The sequence below is a fragment of the Brachypodium distachyon genome, chromosome 1 (assembly GCF_000005505.3).
Source record: "Brachypodium distachyon strain Bd21 chromosome 1, Brachypodium_distachyon_v3.0, whole genome shotgun sequence".
NCBI classification, from domain to species: domain Eukaryota; kingdom Viridiplantae; phylum Streptophyta; class Magnoliopsida; order Poales; family Poaceae; genus Brachypodium; species Brachypodium distachyon.
In genome coordinates this window covers 31,350,080-31,356,395 of record NC_016131.3, presented here as the reverse complement: position 1 = coordinate 31,356,395, position 6,316 = coordinate 31,350,080, and positions in this window count along the sequence as shown.

The following is a 6,316-nucleotide window of genomic DNA, read 5'->3' as shown; positions in this document are numbered from 1 at the left end:
CACCTTTGCCGGGGAACGCATGTGACATGGTGCTCCACATTTCAGTAGTTACAACTGTTGCCGGCGAACATAGGAACATCCAACGATACCAATACTTGCACTATTAATAGGGTCCTGCCTCAGAAATTACACAAACACATGCGATGTTCCAGGAACCGGAAGAAAACTGCATGAAGAGGTCAGGTCAGATCGTAAAGTACAAGGGGATTGCATATGCCGTCAAATTATACAAGTGGGGGGATCAGCCTGCCAAGCGGAGACCCTTATTCAGGCATCTGCACTCTTGTTGCATTTCCTTCGTCTCGCAGCGGATTCTGCATGTCCGTCTTGCTTATACCTATTTCCAGTTTGTCTATTCAGTTTGTCTATTCACATAGCAGTCTTCTACACTTTTCTATCCCCATCCAGAAGAACTCCCGAGAAAGCCTCCTCCGTCCGTCGGCCCTGCGGTAGGTTAGGTTGTAGGTGTTCAGTCGTGGCCGGAGACGCAGATGAAAGGACATGTTTGGTTGAGATCACGAATGGAATGTAATAGAATGACAAAAGCTGAGATGATTTCAGTGTTTGATTCTTAGACACACAGAGAAGTGGAATCGAACCACATGATTCCTCAAAAAGGAATATTCTTTGAATATGTCTAACCATTTCATTTCTAAAAAAATGTAGGAATGAGTTGGTTTCAATTGGAACCATTGATTTAAGTGTTTGGTTTTTGGATATTGAAAAATAAAACCGTTCCATTCCTCCCGCTCTTCCGCCCCGGCAACCCTATCTTTGGCTCCAACAGGAAGCATGTGGGGTCGTGTATATCCTGATCTGGGTCTCATTTGCTGTTTCCGCTCTGTATAATTTTGGGGTGGCTAGTCCATCCTCGGCATTTAGCGATGGCGGCGACGCTCTTCTTTGGGAGGAGGACGGTGACAATTGCAAGGTGAGTGCAGATGGAGGATCCGGCCATCTCCGGCGAGGCAGGGTAGCGTAGCGTGGTCCCTGAATCCGGAGTCAAAGATTGCTCGGGGAGCAGCTTCGTAAGGGAGGGAACCCCTAGCCGCGTCTTCAACACAAATCCTGCTCATCGGAGTGGGTGACTCTTGGGGCTCAGCAAAACATCATTGCGAGGGGCGTCTTTGGCTGCACAGGAGTTGCTCGGCGTGATTTTCCTTTGGCGTCTGCGTTCAGTGGAAGGCAGCGGCTGACGACAACATTTGCGGCATTAAGGAAGACGAGGTTCATAGTTTACTGATTGTTTCCTTGAGTTCTTCAATTTTGGGTTGTCACGGTTGTACTGTCTGTATCCTTCAAATTTCGTTTTATTCATACAATGTTGTATGTTCTCCTTTACTCGTATGAATACAAGTGGTAAAAAAAAATCTAGTCGTCTAATACATCCATGGTCATCGTCAAACATTTGTTAACTCGAGGCTTAATTTCTCCAAAGTTTTGGAGAGATGAGCAGCACCGGTCGGATATGAAATCGCTAAAACTCAAGTCTGGCCACCTGTGTACCCAGATCATCGATAAGTACTAAATGATAATACGAGTACGTTTGGAAGGTAATAGCTGCATTTGACCCACTTTAATGACAATTATTTAGAATTTTTTTCCAAGTGCATTGATCAAAGCAAATCAACCGGAGAAGTAAATCTAATTTGTGAGAGTCCGGGTGTGTGAATTGTGATACTCCCCCTTTACAAGCCACCGTGCCACACTTCTATGGTAAGCTAATTTAATTACGCAGAAACTACTACATTCACACAGGAGTTTTGAGTTTCGTCCTCCTGCAATTTCAACGGCATAGTGGTTGAAAATGGCGTCACTTTTTGAAAAACTACCTCCGTGTCATATTAAGTGACTCAAATTTGTTTAAATATGAACATATCTACTTGAAATATTTCGGCATTTTATACGGGACGGAGGGAATAGTTCACTTGTTTGAACTAAAGAGTGTTGGATGGTGTCTCATGGTAAATTTATTTTGCATCTCCATGGTAAGTGCCTTGCAGGAGGTCGAGGAAATTCTTTCAGCGGCCGGAGGGATCTACTGGCACACTCAAAGTCCGACGCTGGAATGTCGCGGATTGAAGTACGAAAACTGGAGTAATAAAGTAGCTCACGAACTTGGGCAGTTAGCGAGATGCACGCTAAGTATGCTGCTACTCGAACATACTCCTTTATATATTATGGAACTTCTCGCTGACGACTGAACTAATTCATGCACCAATTAATATATCTTTGCAGAAAATAGAGGTAATTGCACCACTGGCTCAACGTACAACTTAAGAAGTGGGAGCATTTTAATCCAAAAAGTTGTGAAGTGAGCAAAATTAGTCCTGCGAGTTGAGATTCGGGAGCATTTTATTCCAATTAGTCTGAATGGACACGTGAGAGTAACATGGATCTTGTGGAAATTTCGCAAAAAAGCCCCTCATACTAGAAAATTTTGTACAATTAATCACCTCCTGATAATTCCCAACAAAAATCGAACAATCGATCAAACTCCTTCCTCATGGAACGAATCCATCGAGCTCGAGCTATGTCGCGCGTGTACCTAAAGAATTGGGCGGAGGAAATAACTCGGAGTTGGAGTCGATGATCCGAGAAGAACAATAGAACTCTCCTTGGCGATGTCGGCGGACTTGGCGGCGAGGTCTTTCATTTGGTCCGGCGCCTCAAGGACGTGCTCGCACAGTCCCGGGTGGTCCCCGCGTCGCATCTCTGCGCGCGTGGCGGTCGTCGAAGGCAGCATGCATGGGGGTCGGAGACGGCAACGAGGAGCTCGCGGCCGAACACAACATTTAAATGATCGCGGGGGGGGGGGGGGGGGGGGTGTCAACACCTAATTGGTTTGGACCTTCTAAGCAATCCGAGTTTCAACTTTTAGAACTAGTTTTGCTCACTTTGCAACTTGTTGGACTAAAATGCTCACACCTCTCAAGTTGTTGGGTTACCGGTGCAATTACATCCAGAAAATAACCAATCGTAAGCTGCACTTACCTTGCAAATAAAAATAACAATCTTGGTAGCACGTTAACAGACGAATCAACTCATTACTGCATCAACACCAGAACACTCCATTTGCAATAGAAAATCATGATCGAGGACTATTCAAAACGATGTCGATATATAGACCAATTATACCATATGGGTCTCCCTCAAAATTTCCTATAAAAAAGATATGTAGACCAATTTTTTGGGACAAGATCTCTAGATATCATATACATACAGAGAGAATATGAATCTATCATATATCAAAAGTACATGACGGAGCAACTACAAAAAAAAAAGATAGACCTCCTAGAAAATCCCAAAAAAGCAAAACATCTGAACGTTGATTAGTGTGGGACTAGCAGTTATAACGGTCTAGATTAAATAGGAGGCCCTCCACGATTCAACCAAAGCAACATTACGGTGGTACCATAGCATACCAGGTTCGATTCTCCACGCCGTCAAAACAAAACATGGTCTGATTCTTCATGTCATGACGTTGCATGCGCTCCAACCCAGCTCCAATAAAGTCTTGCTGCATGCTCGTTCTTTTTTTTTACGGGCAAGCAGGATTCACTGGGATTCAATTAGAAGGGAACAACCGTACAAGGTTAACAAAAGTAAAAAAGTAAAAAAAAAAAGGAGAGGCGTCAGAAAGACGCCTCCAGTAAAGCTTACTACTCTCGCCTTGCCTCCCTTTGGAGGCTTAACTCATTCTTGATCAGGGTGCCTACTCCTTTCGAAATGGCCTCATTTTGAAAAATTCTTCGATTCCTCTCTTTCCATATGTTCCAAATCGTGTAGACGGCCACTGTTACGTCTTTGTGCTTCTCCTTTTGTTTCCCAATCTTTATACTTCTGTTCCACCAGCACTTTGCATGCTCATTCTCTCTCGCTAATTAATCTCATAAACTTACTCTATTAAATCTGATTGATTCTGGCAGCAATCTTATAGCCAGGCTGGGTGACGCACGGGCAATAGAATTTGTCCTGTATAACTTTTGCATGATTTCTGCATACATTTAATGCATACGCTATATAGTTTGCTAATTAGCTGCACCTACCATTGTAGCCATTGCATTTTTTCTGGGCGGCGCCAATAATGTTGATTCCAACTTAAGAAAAAGCTGGTGCTTGATAAAGAAGAGATTAGTGATTTTAATATAAGGTGGCTTGCTCGAAGTTTGCCTTTTCAAACAGATTAGAGATTTACTCCTATGTTGTTAATTATAAGTTTTTTTATTTTTATTCAAGTCAAACTTCTTAAAATTTGACCAAATCTATTAGACTCCCTCCGATCCATATTAATTATCTCAAATTTTTCCAAATATGAATGTATCTACGTCTAAAAAGCGTCTAGATACATGTAATATTTCGACAATTAATATGGATATCGGAGCGAGTATAATGCACAATGAGAGACATCGGAGAAGCACGACATTAAGCCACATCATCTGAATTATTTCAACCATCGGTTGTTATATTTAACAATCAAGATTTAATGACCGAAATATGTTAGTTGGACTATCATCAAACATCAAAGTGGTTTAGGGCCTACCTAAGCCTAATATGCTAGGGTTAGTGTTATGCTGGACGTCTAGCATTTAACATCAAACTGGCTTAACACTCTCCTAGACCCAATATGCTACCAACATCAATATTTTTTAAGGTGCAACATACTCTCCGTCGATCGAAATGCCCCAAATTTTAACTATGATTACTAATTAACATCATGAATGAGCTACTAATTAGCTAGTGAACCAAACATTTACTAATCAAATACTGCTACAAAGAAAATAAAAAGATTAGCTTGTGATTTAAACTTTAACCTGGGTATCGATAGAACAGTCACGTAAATAAAAATCATAATCGCATTATTTTATTATCGTCAAACTTCCTACTAATATAACTTGGCGCAAACATGACACCATCATGTAAGTTTTAATTTTGTGTACAGACTGATCCATATCATGTATATATGGTCAACCGTCACAGGTAGAGATCAACAACTGGCCGGTGATCTAAAGTTTCCAAACTTTAGTTGTGAATTACTATCTAAAACCGCATGCAAGATACAATAACATGCTTTTGAACTTTTTGGTGTAGTGAGATTGGTAATTTTACTTTTATAAGGGTATTGGGCGTTGATTGATCTTGCCTTCCTACTGACCAATCGTGCTCATGATCCGAACTTCATGTGAGTTTACTACTCTAAATAACATCAAACACACATGCCGTCTCTCTTATAAACGCTTCCATCTACCTACTATGACCTAAGCTATAGTTTCTTATACTGATATAATATCACATACAAATGATACACACATACACAAATTATCACGACCATTTTAATGTCTTTGTAATTTATAGTTATGATTGTTTCGCATACTAGAAGTTGGAAAGTAAAAATGCATGAAAATGTTTCCCGTGCAATTGCGTGGGACACATTTATGATAAATCAAATACAGTTAAACCTTCCATACATGAAGATTTATATAAACATATCAGGACACTAAAGATCATCCCTCGCATTTGCGAGGGCCACGGTACTAGTTACTTATATTTACCATAGAATATTAATTACTTATACCAAATCAATAAAACACACTCAACCCACGTTGGACAAGAACTTTACTGCGACACAATTTAAAATATTAAGAATATAAATATTTGGAATGTGAACCTCCACCAGCTAGCATTAAGACATTAAAACCACATAGCATGAATTATTTTATTTCAATGTACCTAGGCATCCCAAATCACTGGTTACCATGTGAAGTCTTACGAAAATTCGGCAGAATTAAATCATATAAATATGGATATTCAATACTATTTAGCGAGCATGAATACCAAAGAAGACAACTCACACAATTTTCCTCATCAAAATCAACAATAGAATTAGACCAGAACTTGATTCATAGATGCAGTTGCAGTAAAGCACGTAAACAATTAGGACAAACGCTTTGAACTTCATGTGTGATCGAACTAACTAGGAACCATAGAAAATAGAAAAGGAACTATCTCAACCTTGGTTTTTCACATAACACATGTAACATAAATCGGTACCTTTTGCAATATCTCTGAGTTGTTTTCCATGTAACAAACTTGTAGCATTGCAACTTCTGCATAATCATGAATATTGCAATTTGTATGCAAACTAAGGAATCAAGCATATCACATCTGATTTGTAAAATATTAATTGTGATGCATTCTGGACCAATGCATTATATCAGATACAATTATTCGTTGTTTTTGCACAATCTCAACCCAATCACAATGCATTTAAAGACCTATGATAATAAAACGTGCTACAACATCTAATACAAGAATA